This window comes from Lichenostomus cassidix, chromosome 21 (genome assembly GCF_008360975.1).
Source record: "Lichenostomus cassidix isolate B80296 chromosome 21, HeHo_3.0, whole genome shotgun sequence".
Classification (NCBI taxonomy): Eukaryota; Metazoa; Chordata; class Aves; order Passeriformes; family Meliphagidae; genus Lichenostomus; species Lichenostomus cassidix.
This window is the reverse complement of record NC_139501.1, coordinates 5,331,306-5,353,224: the sequence shown is the minus strand read 5'-3', so window position 1 is coordinate 5,353,224 and position 21,919 is coordinate 5,331,306.

The window sequence follows — 21,919 nt, the reverse complement described above, 5'->3', positions numbered from 1 at the left end:
TTTTCCCCCTCTTGCTCCCCTTTATCTCCTTTCCCCTTTTTTTTGGTTCCCCCACTTTCCCCTTGCTCTTCCCCCCTTTTCCTCCCTTTGTTCCCTTAAACCCACATTTTATTTCCAGTTTCCCCCTACCTTCCCCGCTTGTCTCCTGCTTTTCCCCTGCTTCCCCCTGGGTTTCCCCTCTTTTTCCTCTTTCCCTCTTTTCCCCCCTCTTGTCTTCTCTCCCTCAATTTTTTCCCCTTTCCCCCCTTCCTTTATCCCCCACTTTCCCCCTTTTCTCTCATTCCCCTACTATTTCCCCTCTTCTTCCCGTTTTCCCCCTTTCCCCCCTTTGTTGTCTCTTTTCGCCCTCACCTCCTTTTTTTTTTTTAAATTTTATTTTTTCCCTTTTAATTTTTTCCCTAGGACCTCTTGGGATCTCACATTCCCCAATCCCACCCCACCACCCCTCCCCTCCACCTCAGACCAGCTCATGGCCCAAATCCTGCCCTTTCCAACCCAAAAAAGCCACGTCCGGTGACAGCGTCACCTCTGGGACAGAGGTTAGGAACGACCGCGGGACACCAGCATCCCTCAGCCCGGAGCTGAGGCTTCATTTTGGGATGGGATAGATCCCCATTTCACGTCTCATCCCGGCATCCCTATCTTTTTGGGATGGGATTGATCCCCATTTCACACCCCACCTCTCATCCCTGCATCCCTATCTTTTTGGGATGGCACTGACACCCTGTCCCGCATCCCACCCCTCATTCCGGATGCGTATCATTTGGGGTGGGGTTGATCACCATTTTACATCGACCTCTCATCCCTAGATCCCAATAATTTTGGGATGGTCTTGATCCCCATTTCCCATCTCATCCCTAGGTCCTTATCATTTCGGGATGGGATCGACCCTCTGTCCTGCATCCCACCCTTCATCTCTGGATCCCTATAATTTTGGGATGGCATTGATCACCATTTCCCCTCTCATCCCTTCATCCCTATCATTTCGGGATGGGATTGATTCCCATTTCACATTGACCTCTCATCCCTGGATCCCTGTCATTGTGCGATGGGGTTGATCCCCATTTCACATCTCATCCCTGCATCACTATAATTTCGGGATGGGATTAACCCCCTGTCCCACATCCCACCCCTCATCCCGGATCCCTATCATTGTGGGATAGGATTGATCCCCATTTTCCATCCCACCCCTCATCCCTGGATCCCTGTAATTTTGGGATGGCATTGATCACCATTTCATATCTCATCCCTGCATCCCCATAATTTTGGGATAGGATTGATCCCCATTTCCCATCTCATCGCTGCATCCCTATCATTTTGGGATGGGATGGACCCCCTATCCCACATCCCACCCCAATTCCTGCATCCCTATCATTTCAGGATGGGATTCACCCCCTGTCCCGCATCCCACCCCTCATTCCTGATGCATATCATTTGGGGTGGGGTTGATCACCATTTCACATCGACCTCTCATCCCTGGGTCCCAATAATTTCGGGATGGGATCGATCCCCATTTCTCCTCTCACCCCTACATCCCTATCATTTTGGGATGGCATTGATCCCCATTTCACACCCCGCCCCTCATCCCTGGATTCCTATCATTTCGGGATGCAATTGATCCCCATTTCACATCTCATCGCTGCATCCCTATGATTTTGGGATGGGATTGATCCCCATTTCACATCCCAAGATCCCTATCATTTTGGGATGGGATAGACCCCCTATCCCGCATCCCACCCCTCATCCCGGCTCCCTCTCTCCCCACGGATCCCCAAAATCCCAGCTCCAGCCGCCCCGGGCGCGCCGATGCTCCGCGCTCATCCCGCCGGCACCGCGCCACGCTGCCGCCGCTGGGCTGCAGTTCCGCCTCGCTCCGGGGAACCGGGCAGGAAAACCTTTTCATCCCAAATCCATATTGTTCCCACCCAGCGGGGCGACCATTCAGCCTCCCACCAGGCGCAGGGTTGGGTTTCCAGCCGGAAATTTCCCTCCGCAAGGTACAAAAAGTCATATTTGGCCCCAAAAAATAAAGGCGGGGAGGAGGGGGGGGGGAGAGAGAAAAAAAAAAAATTCCTCGTCGTCCTTCCCGCGCGTTGGGAGTCTCCAAATATTTGTGTGGATCCAAAGGGGTCCCGAGGGAACAAAGCACGGACACGGCGCTGCCCCCCCGAACAATGGGGCCGGATATTTTCTGATGTGAGCAGAGCCCAAGCCGGAGTCGGATCATATCCGGCCTGCCCGGGACCACAACGCACCGATCTCAATTTTTTTTTTTTTAGGGGAAACGTCTTTTAAAAAAAAAAAATTAAAAAAAATTTGAATTTAATTTTTTAATTTTTTTTTTTTAGGTAAAAAATAGGATTTTCTGTTAAAAAGTTGGGGTTTTTTTGGTTGCTTGGTTGGTTTTGTTGCTGTTTGTTGTTGGGGTTTTTTTGGTTGTTGATTTTGGTTTTTTTTCAAAAAGGCTATTTGGGGGAAAAAAGGCGCTTTTTTTTTTTCTCGGGTAAAAGTGTTTCGGAGTGAAAAAGAAGGTTTTTGCTTGGAAAAAGGTGCCTAAAAAAAAACAACCTTTAGAAAGGGGTTTGGGAAAAAGAGAAGGTGCGTTAAATTTATTTATTTATTTATTTTTGAAAATAAGGCTTTTAATTTTTTTTTTTTTTAAATGGGTTTTCTTAAGAAAATTTTTTTAGGGGAAAAAGGCTTTCTTTTTCTTGGAAAAAACAGACTTTCTGGAAAAGACAAGTGTTTTTATAAAATGAAATAGCCTTTTTTCACAGGAAAAAGAAAAGGCAGAATAAAGGGATTTAAAACTCTGCAAAGAAATTCTCTACGTTCTACAAGAAAAAAGGTGTGAGAAGGTGGAGGATTTTTGGGAAATAAAGAGGTTTTTAAGGGAAAGTTTCTTTTCTTGAGAGAAAGAAGTGCTTTTTTATGGGAAAAATGTCTTTTTCGGAAAGAGTAGGTTGGTTTCTTTATTTAAAGAATTTTTCTTGGGGAAAAAAGGTCTTTTTGGAGACCAAAAAAAGCGGATTTTGGTGGGAAAAATAAGGCCAAAAAATGATTTAATGGGAAAAACCGAGAAAGAAGTGAGTTTTTTTTTTTTTGAAAAGAAAATTTTTTTTGAGAAAAAATTAACTTTGGAGTAAAAAGTGTTTTTTAAGGGAAAAAAACATTTTATGGAAAAAGGGTTCTTTTCTCTACAGGAAAAGGGCCTTGTGGAATAAAACTGGTGCTTTGTGAAAAAAATAGGTACTTTTCTGTGGGAAAACGTGCCTTATTTTGGAAGAAATGCCCTTTTTTGAGGAAAAGATCTGCTTTTGGAGAAAAGGGGATTTTTTTTTTGTGAAAAAATGCCATTTCTGAGGAAAAATAGGCTTTTTTGGGGGCACAAAGAGCTTTTTGGGGGGCAAAACTTCAACTTTTTCTGAGGCGTGCCGGGGATTGCAGTGGAGTTTTCCCCAAGTGCCACTGCCCAGTGTCACTGTGTCCTTTCCCTAAGGGTTTTAATGCAGGACATCAGGAGGGACTCCATCCGTCCGTCCGTCCATCCCTCCATCCCTCCATCCATCCATCCATCCATCCATCCATCCATCCCTTCCCCGCCCAGCCCGGGATGCAGAGGTCACTGCCATGACCCCAACCACCTCCTGCCACCCCCTGCCCACCCTCAGCACCCTCATTCCGCCCCAGGAATGCTCGGAAAAGCCATGACCGAGGTTATGTAAATATTCGGAGACGTCTTCGGGGGTTTATTCCGTTTATTTGCCGAGGGTTCAGGTACTTTTCCAAAGGAAATCTCACGCTGACGTGGTCTGTCCGTCCCATCCCCTCCTCCCAGCTTTTCTGGATGCTCCAAATTGGCCTTTTTTGCACAATTTTTTCCCTTCCTGGTCTTATAGTGTAGAATGATTTGGGTTGTTCTGCTGTGGGTTTTTTTTTTGTTTGTTTGTTTTTTTCCCAATTACCCCCCGTTTTTCCCCCCAAATCCTCTGTTTTCTGCTCCCAGAGCAGGAATTGCAATTTCCATCCGCTTGGGGTCAGCTCTGCCCCCACCATCCCTCCGTCCATCCCAAACCACCCCAACCCCACCAGCGCTGGCTTTTTTGGGGGATCCATTCACCTCCCTGCCGCTAAATCCTTGATTTACCAGCATTAACAGCGCCAAGCTCATGATTATCCTACAAGATCCACACGGGAGGAATTCAATTCTTGTTTCTCAGCTGGAATCCTGCCGGGTGCCAAATAATTCCTGGGAATCCACAGCCTGTGGATGTAGAGCTTTAAACCTGCACCATTGTTGGGTTAATTAAACCCCCAAATTAGTTTGGAAATGGATTAAGCTCTGAGATGGGTGGGGATGATTCCCAAAACCGCTGCTTTAGATTGTGATGGGAATATGGGAATTTTTTTACTGGTGCTTTTAAAGCAGGATGAGTCGAAAGCTACTGGGGCATCGAGCTCCGGGGAATTTAGTGCCTAGAATATTTAGCGCCTGGAGAATTTAGTGCCTGGAATATTTAGTGCCTGAGGAATTCAGCATTGAGGGATTTAGCTCTGGGGTATTAAACACGGGGACATTTAGCTCCGGGGAATTTAATGTTGGGGCATTTAGCATCCCGGGAATTTCGTGCCTGGGGAATTTGGCACCGAGGCTTTTGGCTCCAGGGTATTTAGCGTTGGTGCATTAAACACCCGGGCATTGAGCTCCGGGGAATTTAGTGCCTGGAGAATTTGGTGCCTGGGGAATTTAGTGTCTGAGGAATTTGGCATCGGGGCATTTGGCTCCGAGATATTTGATGTTGGTGCATTAAAACTCAGTGCATTGAGTTCTGCGGTATTTCGTTTTGGAGCATTTAGTTCCTGGGGAATTTAGCATCTGGACAGTGAGCTTTGGGGCACTAAACTTGGGAGTATTTACTGTTGGGACATTTAGCATCCAGGGAATTTAGTGTCTGGGGAATTTGGCATCGGGGCATTTAGGATTGGTGCATTAAACACCAGGGCATGGAGCTCCGGGGTATTTAGTGCTTGAGGAATTTAGTCCCTGGGGAATTTAGCACCAAGGCATTAAACTCCGGGACATTTAGCTCCCGGGTATTTGGCATTGGGATATTTAGTGTTCAGGGAATTTGGCACCGGGACATTTAGGAAAAGGGCACTAAGGTTCGGGACATTTACCAGCAGGGCACTGAGCCCTGGGGCGTTAAACACCGGGGCACTGAGCTCTGGTGCGTTTAGTGACTGGGGGATTTAGGGCTTGGGGCATTTAGCAAAAGAGTGCTCAGAGTTGATGTGTTTCCCAGCGGGATATTCAGCTCTGGATGTCTCACACTGGGACATTCTCACACTGGGACATTCAGCGTCTCTGCAGAAAGCACTGGGCAATAAACATTGGGGTGTTTAGCTTTGGGGGATATAGGGTTGAGGCATTAAATATCGGGATGTTTAACTCTGGGTATTTAAGGCTGGGCAGTTAAATGTGGGGGTGTTTAGCTCTGGGGTGTTTAGGGATGGGGACATTCAGCGTTGGGACATTTAGGGAAGTGACTTTTCGTGTTGGTGCATTTGGCACTGGGGCATTAAACATCGGGGCAATCAGCTCTGGGGCATTTAGGGTTGGGATATTGAACACTGGGGCATTTCGATCAACATATAAATCATCAATTTAGCTCTGGGGCACTTGGTGTTGGGGCTTTTAGCACTGGAATGTTAAACATTGGGGCATTTAGGGCTGGGGCATTAGCAATGGGGCATTGAGCAGTGGGGCATTAAAATGGGGGAAATTAGTTCTGGGAATTTGCTGTTGCTGCATAAAGACATTGGTGCATTAACAGTGGTGAGTTTAATCTTTGGCATTTATCCCCAGTGCTTAAAGTAGTGGTGAATTTTGAATAAAGTACTGGGGCATTTGGCTCTGGGACATTAAACATGAGGGTGTTTAGCTCTGGAACATTAAACATCAGAGCATTTAGTACTGAGCCGTTCAGAATTCATGTAATTAGCACCAGCTCATTTACCACTGGGGCATTTAGATCTATGCATAAAGGAGAATTCATTTCTGGGGTATTTATATATATATATAAATAAATAAATAAATATATAAATATACATATAGATGGTTGGGGCAAGTAACCTTGGGGCATTTATTGTTGGGGCATTGAGTACTGGGGCATTTAGATCCATACTTAAAACATTAATAAATTTATCTCAGGGGCAGTTGGTATTGGGGCATTAAACATGGGGGTGTTTAGCTCCGGGGTATTTAGGGTTGGGGCATTAAAAATTGGGGCATTGAACATTGGGAAATTTAGCTCTGGGGTATTAAACATTGGTGTCATTTAGCTCTGGGGTATTTAGGACTGGAGCATTTGACACTGGAACATTAAACATTGGGGAATTTGGCTCTAGGATGTTCAACATTTAGTGATTAGCTCCGGGGCATTAAATATCATGGTGTTTAGCTTGGAGTATTTAGGATTGGGGCATTAAACATGAGGGTGTATACCTCTGGGGTATTTAGTTTTGGGGCATTTGGCACTGGGGCATTGAACATTGGGGAGTTTAGCTCTGGGGTATTAAACATTGGGGTGTTTATCTTTGGGTCATTAAACATGGTGATGTTCAGCTCTGGGGTATTTAGTTTTGGGGCATTAAAAGTCATTTTAGTCATTGGGGTATTCATCTTCGGGTCATTAAACATGGTGATGTTTAGCTCTGGGGTATTTAGTACTAAGGTATTAAAAATTGGGGCATCGCTCTGGGGTGTTTGGGGCTGGAGCATTAAATATCTGTGTATTTAACATCCTTGAAGGTCCTGTGTCTTCCCGGATGCTGCACTGCAGAACACCCTCGGAGGCCCTGCTGAGGCCCTGGAGTTCACAGACATGAAGGATTTTCACCTGGGGGATTTTCACTCGGACCAAGACTCCCACAGAAATCTCAGCTGCAGGCTGAGCTGCCCTCCCTCACCCTGGGAACCTTCTCCCAGTGCATCCAGTCCAGTCTTTTTGATTTCCTAAGCACAAAAAATCCTTCCCCACTGCAGCCTGAGCCTGGGTGCACACCGGGGAGAGGGTGGGAATGAAGGGAAAAGGGTGGGAATGCCAGGGGGAGGATGGAAATGCTGAGGAGAGGGTGACAATGCTGGGGAGAGGGTGGGAATGTTGAGGGAAGAGTGAGAATGTTGAGGAGAAGGTGGCGATGCCAAGAGTAGGGTGGCGATGCCAAGGAAAGGTTGTCAGCTCTGGGGAGAGGGTGGAAAGATTGGGGAGAGGATGGGAATGATGGGGAGGGGGTGGAAATGATGGAAAAGGAGTGGCAAAGCCAGAGAGAGGGTGGCAGTGCTGGGGAAAGGCTGACAAATCTGTGCCGAGGGTGGGAATATCAGGGAGAGGGTGGCAGTGCCAAGGAGGGGGTGGCATCTCTGGACACTGCACTGCTGTCCCCAGGGCCATGGATCTCCCCCACCACCTGCTTTTCCCAGGCTGGGAATGCTTAGGATGGGGTTGCTTCAGCACCATCCTTCCTCCTCCTCCTCCTCCTCCTCCTCCCCTGCTCTGGGAAGTGTCTGGCTCCAGTTGCGGGAAATGCAGCAGGTCCAGCAGAGAGCAGTGGTAACACACCGGCATCCCGCCACCTCCCTCTTGCCCATCCCGGCCTTTCCAGTAAATCTTAATTTCCCTGGAAAGAGAAAAGTGGAATTTGCCAAAAAACTTTGGAGCTTAATTAAAAAAAACACCCCATTTTCCTCGTGGTGGAGGTAGAATGGGAGCGGACGGGGCTGGCAGAGAGATTTACGGGCTGAATCGAGACTGGTAATTGCAAAGAAAATAGAAAAAAAAACCTGGTAAGAGCAAGAAAAAAACCCTTGTAAAAATAAATTATCAGCTTCTCTATTAAATTATTCTGCCCCGCTGGAGCGGGACACCCATGGCCTTTGATCCTCCTGCTGCCGTCCCGTTCCCAGCCCGCCGGCCGGGGCCGAGGGGTCCCCGACGGTAATGTTCCCTGACAGCTTGGAAAAGCGAGACGGGATCTTCGTTAATGAGCCCTAACGAAGCCGAGGGGCCCGACGAGCCCGGCGGCGGCTTCTGCTGAGCCGGCTGGGCTGGGAGCAGCGGGGTGATGCCCCGGCGCGGCGGCGGGGGCCGGAGGGGGGGCGGGAGGGATGGGATCTGTCGCCTTCCACCATCCCGAGTTTTTCCAACGGGAAAAAATTCATTAAAGGAAAGTGAGTGTGAGTTGCTGATCAAGGAGTGGGGGTTTGGGGGGCTTCTGCAAAATGGGGGATGAGGAAAAAAAGAGAGGTGAGAGTTCAGCTTACTATGAGCTTGCAAAGCACCTGTGACGGGCTTGCAACAGGTTTGCAATGGGTTTACACAAGAGAGTACCAATGGGACTGAAAGAGGTTTGCAATGGATTTGCAATTAGTTTACAATGGGTTTGCTAGCAGTTTCAAATGGGCCTCAAAGGTACCCAATGAAGCAGCAATGAGGTTGCAAAGGATTTGCAAAGGATTTGCAATGGGTCCACGATGGGCTTAAGAGGAGCTTACAACAGGGTTTGCAAGGGGTTTGCAATGGCCATACAATGGGTTTGCAATGGGCTTGCAAGGGGTCTGCAGTGCTTTTGCAAGCGGTTTGCAATGGGATTGCAATGAGTTTGCATTGGTCTTGCAAGAAGTTTACAAAAGGTTTGAAATGGACTTTTAAGGTTCCCAATGAGTTTGCAAAGAGGCTGCAAAGGGTTTGCAATGGGTTTGCAATGAGTTTTCAAGGGGTCTGCAGTGGTTTTGCAAGGGGTTTGCAATGAGTTTGCATTGGTCTTGCAAGAGGTTTACAATGGGTTTACAAAAGGTTGGAAATGGACTTTCAAGCTTCCCAATGAGCTTGCAATGAGCTTGCAAAGGGTTTACAACGGGTTTGCAATGGGCCTCCAGGTTTTGCAGGAGGTTTGCAGCAGGTTCACCATGGACTTGAAAAGGATTTGCAAGGGGTTTACAACGGGCTTGCAATGGCCTTGCAAAAGGCATGCAAGGGGTTTGCAACAGGCCTGCGAGGGGTTTGCAATGGGCTTACAAGGGGTTGGTAATTAGCTTGCAATGGGTTTGTAATGGATTTGCGATGGCCTTGCAATGCCTTCTCTCCACATGGGCACATCCCAGGAGTCTGAGCACATCCCAGGAGTCTGAGCACATCCCGGGAATCTGAGCACATCCCAGGGATCTGAGCACATCCCAGGGATCTGAGCACATCCCAGGAGTCTGAGCACATCCCAGGAGTCTGAGCACATCCCGGGAATCTGAGCACATCCCAGGAGTCTGAGCACATCCCAGGAGTCTGAGCACATCTCAGGAGTCTGAGCACATCCCAGGAGTCTGAACCCCAATCCTGCCACTTTTCCCTCATCCTGGGGAGCCTCCTGGCTGTGCTGCTCCTGCTCTCCCAGGGCTGCCTGTGGATTCAGCCCATCCCAGCAGAGGATTCATCCACCATCCCACCCTGCACTCCGCTCTCCGCGGTTTAAGGAGAAGCAGCTGCCTGGGTGGGAGATCAAAGCTCCCACTGGAGGGTGGAAAATCCCTGAGGCCCTGGTGAGGAGGATCCGAAGGGCTCCAGCTACGTGGGGTGGCAGTGGTGACGTGCAGGACGCAGCCGTGACGGAAGCCCTGGAGCCTCTGAGTAACTGGAACCAGAAGGGAGGGGAGTCCAGGCTGGGAAATCAGCCCGGGGAGGTTGGGAGCAGCAGGGTTCCTTTGATCCCAGCCTCACTTCCAGGCTTCCTCCTTCCCTTGCTGCTGGGATGCAAGGGGTTTGAGATAGGCTTACAACAAGCTTACAACAGGCTTGAAGTAGGCTGGGAATGAGGGCCTTACTATGGGTGTACAATAGGCTTGTAGTGCATTTACAGGCAGCTTACAACAAGCTTGCAACAGGCTTGAAGTAGGCTGGGAATGAGGGCCTTACTATGGGTGTACAATGGGGTTGTAATGCATTTACAGGCAGCTTACAACAGGCTTTAAGTAGGCTGGGAATGAGGGCCTTATTATGGGTGTACAATAAGCTTGTAATGCATTTACAGGTAGTTTGCAACAGGCTTGCCAGAGGTGTAGTAGGTTTACAATAAGCTTGCAACAGTCTTGCAATGAGATTACAACAGACAACGAGCAGTGGGCTTGCAATGAGGTTGCAAGGGATTTACAATAGGTTTACAGTGGGCTTGCAACAGGTTTGCAACAGGTTTGTGACGGACTTGTAATAGCCTTACGATAGGTTTGCAACAGGCTTGCGACTGGAGTGGGAAATTTAAATAATAAATAAAAATGCCCATAAATTGGGGGAATTATTTGCGTTTTTGCCATTTTGGGTGAATTTGATGCTTGTTTGAGCCTCTGTCACAGAGTTGTAACACAGAGAGAGCAAACCAGCTCCTACACCTGCCCAGATCATCTCATTCCCAATGTTTATTCCATGAAAATGTCAACACAGTCCCACCCTGGACCTTGTTGGATGAGCAATCCCACACCAATTAAACAAATTTACGTGGATTTGGGTTGGAGAGCTGCAAATATTCCATATTTCTTGGGTTTTTTCCCTCCTTCTGGCACTACTCTACAGGTGGAATTTCACTTTCCTTTGGAAAATTTCCCTAAATAGCATGATCTGATGGTGTTTTTGGTTCCCATTTTACATTGAGGAAGATGTTCAGTATCACCCCCTGATGAAAATTCCATATATCAAAACCCAAATTGCAAAGGATCAGGAACGGAAATGCCTTTTGCTGGAAATTTCCCTCTTTGCAATCCCAAATCCTGGAGCAAGAGGCTGAGATGAAAGCCCAGAGCAGGGCTGGCTGTGGGATGGGGTTGAAGAAGACATTGCACAACTGGTCTGAGAAGTTTCCAGCCCATCCCAACCTCTTGGTTTCACCCCTGAGATCCTAAATAAGGGAAGAGGAGTTGGGTCAGAGGGTTTTCACCCACGCTGATGATTCACCCAACCCCACAACCAGTCCAGTCACCCGTGGGTGCGTGAGAACCTCCAGCGTGGGTTTGAACCCTTGGAGAAACCTCCTGGAGAACCTGCTTCTGGTATTTGGAGTTCTCCTAGGAGGAGGGAAGATGTGATTGCTGGTAAATCCTGGGGAACTCAGCTGGGTTTGCTTCCCTCCAGCCAGGAATGTCCTCCAAATCAACCCAAGGAGGGGAAAACGCAGGAAAACCTGACCCACTGACAGCAAAATTCTCCTTGAACTTGTGATGAGGACATAAAGCTGTAAACCTCCCAAATCCTTGGTGGATCAGCATTTTTTTGGGAAGCGAATCCTTGGGTTTTTCCTGTGGATCCAGGGTGTTTATCTCTCCACACCAGCAGCATGCTGATGCCTTCTCCAAGCTCTTCACCGTGGTTTGGGACATGTGCTGATGCTTTGGTGCTGCTGGTGATGCTTCCCAGCCCTTCACCCAGCTCCTGGGAATCTCCCAGGGAGGTGTTTTCCTGGATCAACCACCAAAATTTGCAAAAAAATCAATTTTCTTGAGTGGAGATGAAGTTCTGCTGCTGATTAACAACGAATTGGGACCATTTGAAACACCCCAGGAATTTGCTTGGTCTCTCCTGCTTTTGACCAAATATTGAGTCTTGGAATGGGTGACCAAATCCCAGAGCTGCCTCCAGCCTGATTCCACGTTGCTTTTGGGGCACATCTGGTGATTTTGGGACAAAAGTGTGGTGTCACCTCTAGCTGCTTTACCCAGATGTGCCTGACCCCAAATAAACACAAACTTTAGCTCTCCCCTCTGAGAGGTTCATGGATGATGCTCTGATGTCCTTCCCATGTCTGCTCTGGCATGGGGTGAAGCTGGGACAGGGCAGCTCCAGCCTCTCCAGCCAGATGGCTTTGAGGCACTTGGAGGTCACTGACACAAACTGTTCCACCAACTCAAACCCTCCTTGTTGCTTTCCCAGTGGATGTGGTGACCAAGATCTGCCTTGGCTCCTCTGGCATCAACTCTTCTCCCTCACTTTGCCCAGAGCTGAACTGGTGCTGCTTGAGTTTCTCCTCCAGCTTTGCCTTCTGGCTGATATTTAACCCATGTTGGCCACAAAGCCTCCCCACCGTCCTCGTGTTGTGTACAAGTGAGAGCTGAAAACTCCTGTTGAGTCATCCTGGAGTCGCTGCTCTCTCCAGGAGAAGAAGCTGAGAATATTTGGAGTTCTGAATGGATGGACACCTCCAACGTGGCCTTTTCTCCAGCATTTTCTCCAGCTCCTCCTTTTCAAAGCTCTGGTTCTCCAGCCCAGCCTCATTGCTTCTCTTGCAGAACCTTCATCCCCTACCCTCCCCAAGACCTTCAGCTCTTGTTCACACCAAGAGAACCTCCAGTGTGGGTTTGTACCCTTGGAGAAACCTCCTGGAGAACCTGCTCCTGGTATTTTGGGTTCTCCTAGGAGGAGGAATGTTGTTGCTGGAGGTTGCACACGTGATCCCAGGTGAGATCCCATTCCCACCGTGAGTCCCATGGAGTCGCATCCTCCCTCCTTTCTCTCCTGGCCTGTGATTGTTTATCTACCCACTGGCTTCTTCCTTTTCCCACACTTTGAAAGAGTGTTTTTGCTTCCTTTTGAGTCATCCTGGAGTTCCTGCTCTCTCCAGGAGAAGAGGTGAGTAATGGAGAGTTGGATGGGTTGGGGGAGAGGGATGAGAGAGGAGAAGCTGGGATAACAACCATACTGTCTCCTCTGACCAGGAGAAACCACATCCCCATGACCAGGGAAAGTGCCTGGAAAGATCTTCTTGAGGAATGAGGTGTTGGCCAGTCAGGACATTCAGCCCTTGGGCTGGTGTCACTTTCTTGGGACACTGTGGCCAGTAGGGACCCTCCAGGGTCAAGTGAAAGAGGAGAAGAACCAAGGCAGGGACACCAAGATTCCCAAGATTCCATGTTGGGTGACACTGGGGAGTTGGGCTGGGATGTGGTGAGGAGGAGGAGGATGTTCTTAGTGGGACAGAGCTGATCCTGCCTGGAAGTGCCCTGGAAGTGTCCAAGGCCAGGTTGGGACAACCTGGGACAGTGGAAGATGTCCCTGTCCATGGCAGGGGGTGGAATGAGATGAGCCTTAAGGTCTCTCCCAGCCCAAACCACACTGGGATAAGAAAATGCAAATTTACCTCATTTCCGCTCTCCAAAACACCATTTCCACACTGTGGGGCAATGGAAGCCCTGGAGATCCCCAAATTCCCTTTTTTTCCAGCCTCCTTCCCTTCTCCTCTGCGTTTTATAACTGGGGTAACCTCCAACAAAAACCCAGGGAATTATTTCGGCTCAACAGGTCGGAAAGAGGCCAAGAGGCTGGCGGAGCTGTCACGTTGGATTTTCCAGCCCCTTGCACTAGCGAGAGAAATTTAATGTAAATAAACTCCCATTCCATCCTATGGCATGTCCAGCCCAATATGGGTTGGAGAAACACCCAGCACAGCCTCCCAGTCTGGCTTGGCATGAAAATCCATGGCAAACATGGCTTTTTTTAACCCCTAAATCCTTCCTGGCAGAGTTTTTTGGGAGGTGATTCACCATGGATTGACATCCCATCATCAGGAATATGTGGAGGGAAAAAATTCCCAATGCACTGGGTTCATCTTGATGCTTCAAATGAAGGAAAAAGGGGGATTTTGGGGTATTTAGGATTTTTTGTGGTGCTGGGGAAGGGAGGTTTCAATCCCCCAGGCTGAGCTATCCCAGGGTTTGCAAATTATATATATAATTTATAGTCATATTTCATGTGTTTCATAGAGTCATATTTCCCCCACTGGTGGAAATGAAGGGTGAAATCTTGTGGGGAAAAAAAAAAAGGAAATATTATAGAAAATATGAAAAAAAAATCAGAGTTTCCCCCTGTCAGAGGGATTTAAAGGGGAAATTCTGAAAAATAATATATATTATAATATATATAATACCTAAAAATTACATAGATAATTTATATATAAAATGTATATTAATTGATCTTTCTAGATATTAATTCTTATGTAAACGAAACATAAAAAGTAGAATATATTGTATATAATTTATAATATGTCTTTTATCTATTAATATATATCAGTCCAGAGTTCCAGATGTATTTCTACAAAACATAAACATATAAATTCCCAACCCCTTTTCCCAGCAAAGGAGCTAACCTAGGAAAGGAGACTCCGGCCTCAAGCTCAGCATAATCCCCCTGCCAGCTCCTACCAAAGAATAGCTCCTTTATTAATGAAACACTGAAATCAAACTAGAGATGCCTGAAAATATTTCCTGCTGGGGCACGTGCCCCCAAATCCCACAGCCAGGTTTATGGGAATCTCCATCCCCAACGTTGCCCTCAATCAGCCTCCTGCAGCTTTTAGGCTCAGTTTTAGGGGCTTTAAGGGGAAATGAGGGTTTGTTCTGCCTGGAAATGAGAAAACATAGCCGAGAATGGGAGTGAAAGCTGAAAAAATCCACTCAAATATGAGAAAGAATGGCCAGAAGTAGGAGTGAATGCTAAAAATCTGTCGATATTTTAATTTTCCTTGGTAAATTGGAGCTTCTAGAGAGAAATACTGAGATGTTGCAACCTTTTGAGTTTGAGCAAAGCATTGAACATAAATTAATCTCTATTTTTCTGTTAAGATGCTCCCAAATCCCCTTTTTTTTCATGGCCAGGGACTCTTCCAGGTTTGGATGCTGCTGTTTCCATATTTGGAAAAAGACACCCCAAGTTTGTGAAAATGGGATAGGAAATTTGCCAAAGGAAGTCCCAGGTTTGCAAAAAGGGGTCCTAGATTCAAGAAAAGTCCCCAAGTTTCAGAAAACTAGACCTGATTGCCAAAAAAAAACCTCCTCAGGTTTAAGGAAAGTTGCTTCAAGTTCTCCAAATGAGGTTCTAGGGTTGAAAAAAGTGATTTTGATTTGAAAAATTAGGTGTCAGGGTTGCAAAAAGACACCCCAGGTTACCTAAAAGGGGTCCAAGTTTGCCAAAAAGGGGTCCCAGATTTTAAAAAAATAAAACCTAAGTTTGACAAAATGAGCCCTGATTCACAATTCCTTCCCCCCAAATGTAGGAAAACACTCAAATTCCAAAAATGGGATTCTGGGGTTGAAAAAAGACAACTCAGGTTCCCTAAAAAAGGGTCCCAATTCCCTAAAAGGTGTCCAAGGTTTAAAAAAAGGAGCCCTGATTCACTAAAAGGGCCCCAAAACTTGAACAAAACCCCAAAAATCCCCTAAAAAGGATCCCTGATTCTCTAGAAAAGGCATTCCCAAAAAGGGCTCCCAGCTATGCAGGATTCCCAAATTCCCAAATTCAAGGAAAGACACACTAAATTCCCCAGCTGGGACTGGAGCTTTGCACCAAAAAGGGTCCCAAATTCCCACAAATCCCCCCCAGATTTAAGAAAATGCCCCCCAGATTCACACTTTGGGGTCCCAAATCCCCGATGGCATTCCCACCCTGCTCCACATGGGAATTACCCTTGAAACCCCAAATGGATATTCCTCTTCCCAAAGCCGAGTTTTGGGAAATGATGGAGTTGGCAGTGACCCTCCCAGAGCTCAGGGCTGAGATTTCCCTGGATAATCCTCTAATTCCTTCAGCCCCGTGCTCTGACTGAGGCAAAAACCCGCGGAAAAAGCACCCAAAAAAATCCCTTTTTGGCTCAGAAAAGAGTTTTGTCAGGGCTGGTTGTGCCCCAAAATTTGGGTGATCCCAAACTGGAATATAGGGGATTCCTCCCCAAATTTAAACATGTGGAATATCAACAGGGGGGTTGTAGGGTGGATTCCCCCAATGAACCCAATTTTGAGGTTGGGGTCTCACAGGAAAATAATTTTGGAAGCATTTGGGGTTCCCCAAATTTTTGCAGCTCAGAATCCCCCATTGGGGTTCCCCTGTAGGATTGGGGTCCCCAAAAAACCCACCGATTTTGCACCCTTAGAACCCCCAAAAGACCTGTTTTTACTATGTAAGATCCTTGCCAGAAAGATCAATTTTGCATTCTGGGATCCCCCAAGAGAGTTTTTTCACTCTTGGAGTTCCCCAAAAGCCCATTTTCTCCATCTTGTGGTACCCAGCAAGAGCTAATTTTACAGCATTGTCATTCCCCCTAAAAAAAAAAATCCATTTTTGCAGCAAAGGATCCCCCAAGGATCCCAGTTTTCACTCTTGGTGTTCCCCAAATGACCCTTTTTTGCTTTCTTGCCCCACAGGACCCATTTCTGCACTGTTGGGATCCCCAAAAGGATAATTTTTGAAGCATTTTACCCATTTCTGCAGCATTAGACACATTTCTGCACTCCTTGGTGACCAATTTTGCACTATTGGGGTCCCCAGGCAAACCTCATTTTTTTGGGGATCATTGTGTTCCCAAAACACCCAATTTGCAGCTCTGCGATCCCAAATAAACCCATTTTGGAGGTGTGGGATCCCCAAAAAACTCATTTTAGCCCAAATCCACCCATTTCTCCCTCAGGAGATCCCATTTCCCATCTCAGGGCTTCCCATGGGGTTTGCATTTTTGGGACCATTGGAGTCTTCCAAAAATTCACTTTTCCAGCTCCAAATTCCCCAATAAACCCATTTTTACCCCAAATAAATTTATTTTTTCCACCAAGATTGGAGGTATCAGATGGAAAATTTCCCTTTAAGGCTGCTTGTCCTGAACAGTGGTTGGAGAAAAGGCAAAATTTAGTGTTTTAGTGGCAGAATAACTGGGAAAAGGTAATAAATAATCTGAAAATGAAGGAATAGAGAAGGAAAATGACGTGGAAGTCAAATGGTGTAAAAGGTAATGAAGGGAAATTGAAATAATGGGAGAAAAAAGGGAAAAAGAATAAATGCAGGAGGGTAAAAATGGGAATAGGGAGATAAAGAATAGAAAATAAAATAATGGAAAATTAAAGCCAGGAAAAGAAAGGAAAAAATCACGTGGATGCAAAAAGAAACTAAAGGAAGATGAAAATTAATATAAATAAGAAAAAAAGAATAATAAAATAATATAAACCAGAAGTAATGGAGAGTAAAGTGATAACAAATTAATTACAATTAAAAAAGCACAAATAGAGTAGAAAATGGGTAAAAAGGGAAGAGAATGGGAATCAAAAAGAATATAAAAATGAGAAAAATATAAAAATGAGAAGAATATAGGAATAAAATAATGCAAAAAGAAAGGAATAGAAATGTAAAAAATATACAAAATGAATCAAACACAAAAGAAGATAAAAAGGAATAATAAAAAAGAATGCAAAAACGAATAGAAAGCTAACAGAAAAAATATTATAAATGAATAAAAAATAGAAAAAAATCAAAATGAATGAGAAAGAAATGAATATTAACCAACAAATAAAATTAAAATATTGTTAATTAATAATTAAATAAAATAAATAAAAATTAAAATACTGTTAAAATTAATATAAGCAAAAGACTAAAACTAAATGAATATAAAACTAATAAAAACACCATTGCAACAAACCTAAAGAACACTGAAAAAAACCCCATAAAACAACAAATAACACTAAAAACCGAAATCACAAAACCCCAAACCCAATCCCATCGATCCCCAGGGATGCCAAACGCAAGAATTCCATCCATTCCATTTATTATTCCCCAATTCCCCAACTCCCCAGCAGCTCCAGCACATCCCTTGGCCGGGAAGGGAATTCCAGCTGCAGAGGATGAAGAACTCTCCTCTTCCTCCTCTCCTTCCTCCTCCTCTTTTCCTCCTTTCCCTCCTCCTCCTCCTCCTTTTCCTCTCCCCGGGGGTTCCCGGCGCTTTGTTCCCCACAAAGCCACATCCCGCCCTCAATAGCACCGGCAGGGTTTTTTTTTTTTTGTTTCTTTTTTTTTTTTGGCGTTTCCTAAATTAAATAAACACGGTTTTTTTCCCACCTTTCTGGAATTTTCCTGCCCCGGGAATGGCCTCGGCTGGGCTTGAGTTGATTAGTTTTTATTTTATTATTTTATTAACTTTTTTTAATTTAATTTTTTTTTAAAGTTTGTTCTCCAGCTGTTCTGGGAAGAGGAAAACAACCCACGGAGGCACCAAACCCCCAAAAATCTCCCTAAGCAGGGAATCAGAGCCTGAAAATACCTGGAAAAATATTCCACCGTGGGTTAAACTTGTTAGAAAATGCTTTTCCTTAAAAAAAAAAAAATAGTCAGGATTTGGGGATTTGGGATGATGCTGCAGCTCCTTCATCCCTGTGCTCACCCCCTGTGGTACCCACAGTGCTGGGATGCTGCAGAACATCCCAAAAAACCTTCCTCCGTGGGCTGAGCTCTCCTAAATGATGGAAAATCCTCTCCAGAAATCACAGTTCCTCCCCTTGGGCGAGTTTAAGAGAAGAATTTGGGTAAAACTTGGAAAATCTGCTTCCAAAAATCACAGTTTTACCCAAATTTCTTAGTTGGATCTAAGGGGGAAATTGCGGAAAAATTAGGGAAAATCTGCTCCTTCCTCCATCTAAGGGGGAAAATTTTGGGAAAAAATTTGGACAATCTGCAGCAAAAAAATCACAGTTTCCTCCTCAGGGTTATTTAAATGGGAAATTGTGGAAAAATGGTGGAAAATTCTCCCAAAAATGTCACCATTCTTGTTTTCCAGTGGCATTTAAGAGCTCACGGTTGGCTCCATAGTTTGCAAGGTCTCAGCCTTGAATTCTCTCAGTGAATTCATGGATCAAACATTCCTAAAATACAGAAAATCCACCCCAAAAAAGTCATATTTCCCTCACTGGTGGAAATGAAGGGTGAAATTTTGTGGGGAAAAAAAAAAAAAAAGGAAATATTACAGAAAATATGAAAAAAAAAATCACAATTTTCTCCTATTAGAGGGATTTAAAGGGGAAATTCTGAAAAAATGATGAAAAATTCACCCCCAAAATCACCTCCTCTGGTGGATCTGAGGTCTCAGTCTGGTGCCATTTATGTCACTAATTCTCTTTCTCTTCTTTAATTTGAGAGTTTTTCCTCCACTTTTCCTCGGGAAAAGAGACTAAAGGATGAAGAGGTTTTTCCACTGGATTTGAAAGATTAAAATGTGGAGTTTTTGGAGTATTTGTTGAGTGTATTTTTATTAATTCTGTTTATTTCAGTCACCATTAGATAATATTATATTTGATTAGTATATTGGAATGTGGACAATTATCTGATTTGATTTTATTCTATTCTATTATTCTAGAATATATTTTATTATATGTAATATGTAATATAATATATATTTTCATATCTATTATACTATATTATATTGTATTGTTATTTTAAACTATATTGCCATATATTTATTGCACAACATATCACAATGAATTAATATTATATTTATTTTAGATAATATTATATTTATATGACATAATAATGTTACTTGTATATCATATATTAAATATAGATACAAATTTGCAGCTTTCTAGTGAAAAAGGCCCCAAACCCCCCAATAGAATGGTTTTTTAATACATTTTCAATCGTCCTAATAAAAAATAACACCAAACTCTCCATATATTTAAACTGATATATAATTTTGTGGCTTTCTGCTGCAAAAACCACCCCAAACCTTCTCTCTGTATTTGTACATAATTTTACAGTTTTCTAGTGCAAAAGGACCCTCAAATTTGCCATATATATATATATATATCTATATATAGACTTCAGTGGCTTTTTAATGCAAAAATACCCTCGAAATACATTTTTTAAAATCTAATTTTGCAACTTCCTAGTGGAAAAACAACCTCAACCTCCCTTATATATATATTTTGAAATATATATTTATATTTTTTTCATTTTTCTAGTTCAAAAAACACTCCAAAACCCTCCATAAATATATTTTATTGTGGCTTTCCCATGAAAATAAAATCCCAATTAAGTCCCAAATACATATATTTGCATCTAATTTTGCAGCTTCTTAATACCAAACCCACCCAGCCCCCCCCATATATTGATATATAATCAATATTTTATTTATGTTTATAATATTCATGTGTCTGAGCATCTCAGCTCCTCATCCCAGCTGGGTACCAACTGCTGGCTCATCCCAAACCAGCATCCTCAGCATTCTCCTCCATAGGTAAAACACCTCCCCAAGTCCTGAAATCCACAACCCAGGAAAAAAAAACCTTCCACTGTTCCCTGCTATCCCAGATTCCCATTCCAATCAATTTTTGATGGATGCAAAATGATAATTTCCCCCAAATTTTGAGAAATTTGATTTTTTTTGGGCAAGGTCCTCCACGCAGAAATACGTTTATTATAATTTTTTTGGTTGTTTCTCTCAAGTTTATTTTCCCAGTTTTAAGGGAAATTAATTTTCAGGATTTGGAGGGAAAATAAAGCAAAATTTGGGTGGATAAACCCCATAAATGCGATGGGTTTGCGCTGTGGTTTCAGAGCCACACGAATTTTTTCAGGTGGGCAACGCGGGATCTGGAGCCTCGATGGAAAATTACTGTCGGGCAAACAAAGAAATCTGGGATTTGGGAATAAACAGGCGGGCCAGGAAGCCGGGAGGAAACCTTGGGCAGGGGAAGGGAAGGGAGAGAAAAGCTCCCACCGCGGGGGGCAGAGAAAATAACCCCGGGGGGGGCCGGGCGTGGGAAAGGGGGTCAGTCCTGACCGGGGGGACCCCAAATCTGGGATTGTGCAGCTTGGGGGGAAAACAGAACCCCAGGTGGGTCAGGCCTGACCCCACAGATCCCATGGTTTGGGGAGGGTTGGGAATTTTAGGGGGAAAGGGATTTTAGAGACCTTTTTTTAAAGACCTTTAGCTGGGTTTGGCCTGGCGGCTCTTTGTGAGAGGCTGGTGTGCAAGAGGAGTGTGCAAGGGGAGTGGGGAAGGGAGTGAGGGGCTTGTGAGGGGAGGAGGAGGATGGAAGGGAATGGGAGTGTGCAAGGGAATGAGTGTGGAAGGGAATGAGGAGTGTGCACATGAATGAGTGTGCAAGGGAATGAGTGTGGAAAGGAATGAGTGTGGAAGGGAATGAGTGTGGAAGGGAGTGAGGAATGTGGGAGGGAATGAGGAGTGTGGAAGGGAATGAGTGTGCAAGGGAATAGGGCGTGTGCACATGAATGAGTGTGCAAGAGAATGAGGAATTTGCGAGAGAATGAGGAGGATGGAAGGGAATGGGGAGTGTGGAAGGAAAGGACGAATAAGGAAGGGAGAGAATGTGGAAGGGAATGGGAAGTGTGCAAGGGAATGAGTGTGGGAGTGAATGAGGAATGTGGGAGTGAATTAGGAGTGTGGAAGGGAATGGGAGTGTGGAAGGGAATGAGGAGTTTGCACAGGAATGAGTGTGGAAGGGAATGAGGAACGCAGGAGGGAATGGGGAGTGTGCAAGAGGAGAACACATATGAAAGGTACAAGTGAGCAAGGGAAGTGAGTGTGCACAAGGAGGGAGGGTGGAACACAGTGAGTGTGCAAGGAGAACAATCCTACAAGGGCACCAAGCTGCAGAGTGCCTGAGTGTGCAAGGGGAGTTCTCAAGCAAAGGGAGGGAGAGTGGAAGGGGAACGAGTGTGCAAGGGGAGTGAGCACAGAGGGGAGCGAGGGGAAGGAGGGACTGAGTGTGCAAGGGGATTTTTTCCATCATCCAGCTCTGGAGCATCCCAAAAAACGGGCGAAGAGGGGATGAGGAGGCAGGGAGGAGGCAGGGAGGAGTCAGCTCCCGGGCAAGACAGTGCCCATCGCCTGCTCAGGCTGACACACGCCCACCCCACCCTTGTGCAAGGGCTTGGAATGAGGAAGGAACTCCTTCTCCTTCTCCTTCTCCTTCTCCTTCTCCTTCTCCTTCTCCTTCTTTCTCCTTCTCCTTCTCCTTCTCCTCCTTCTGCTTCTCCTCCTCCTCCTCCTGCTGCCCCAAAGCATGGAAGTGCTGCTGGAGCCTGGCTGGGGCCTCATCCCAAAATCCAGCCCCACCCCA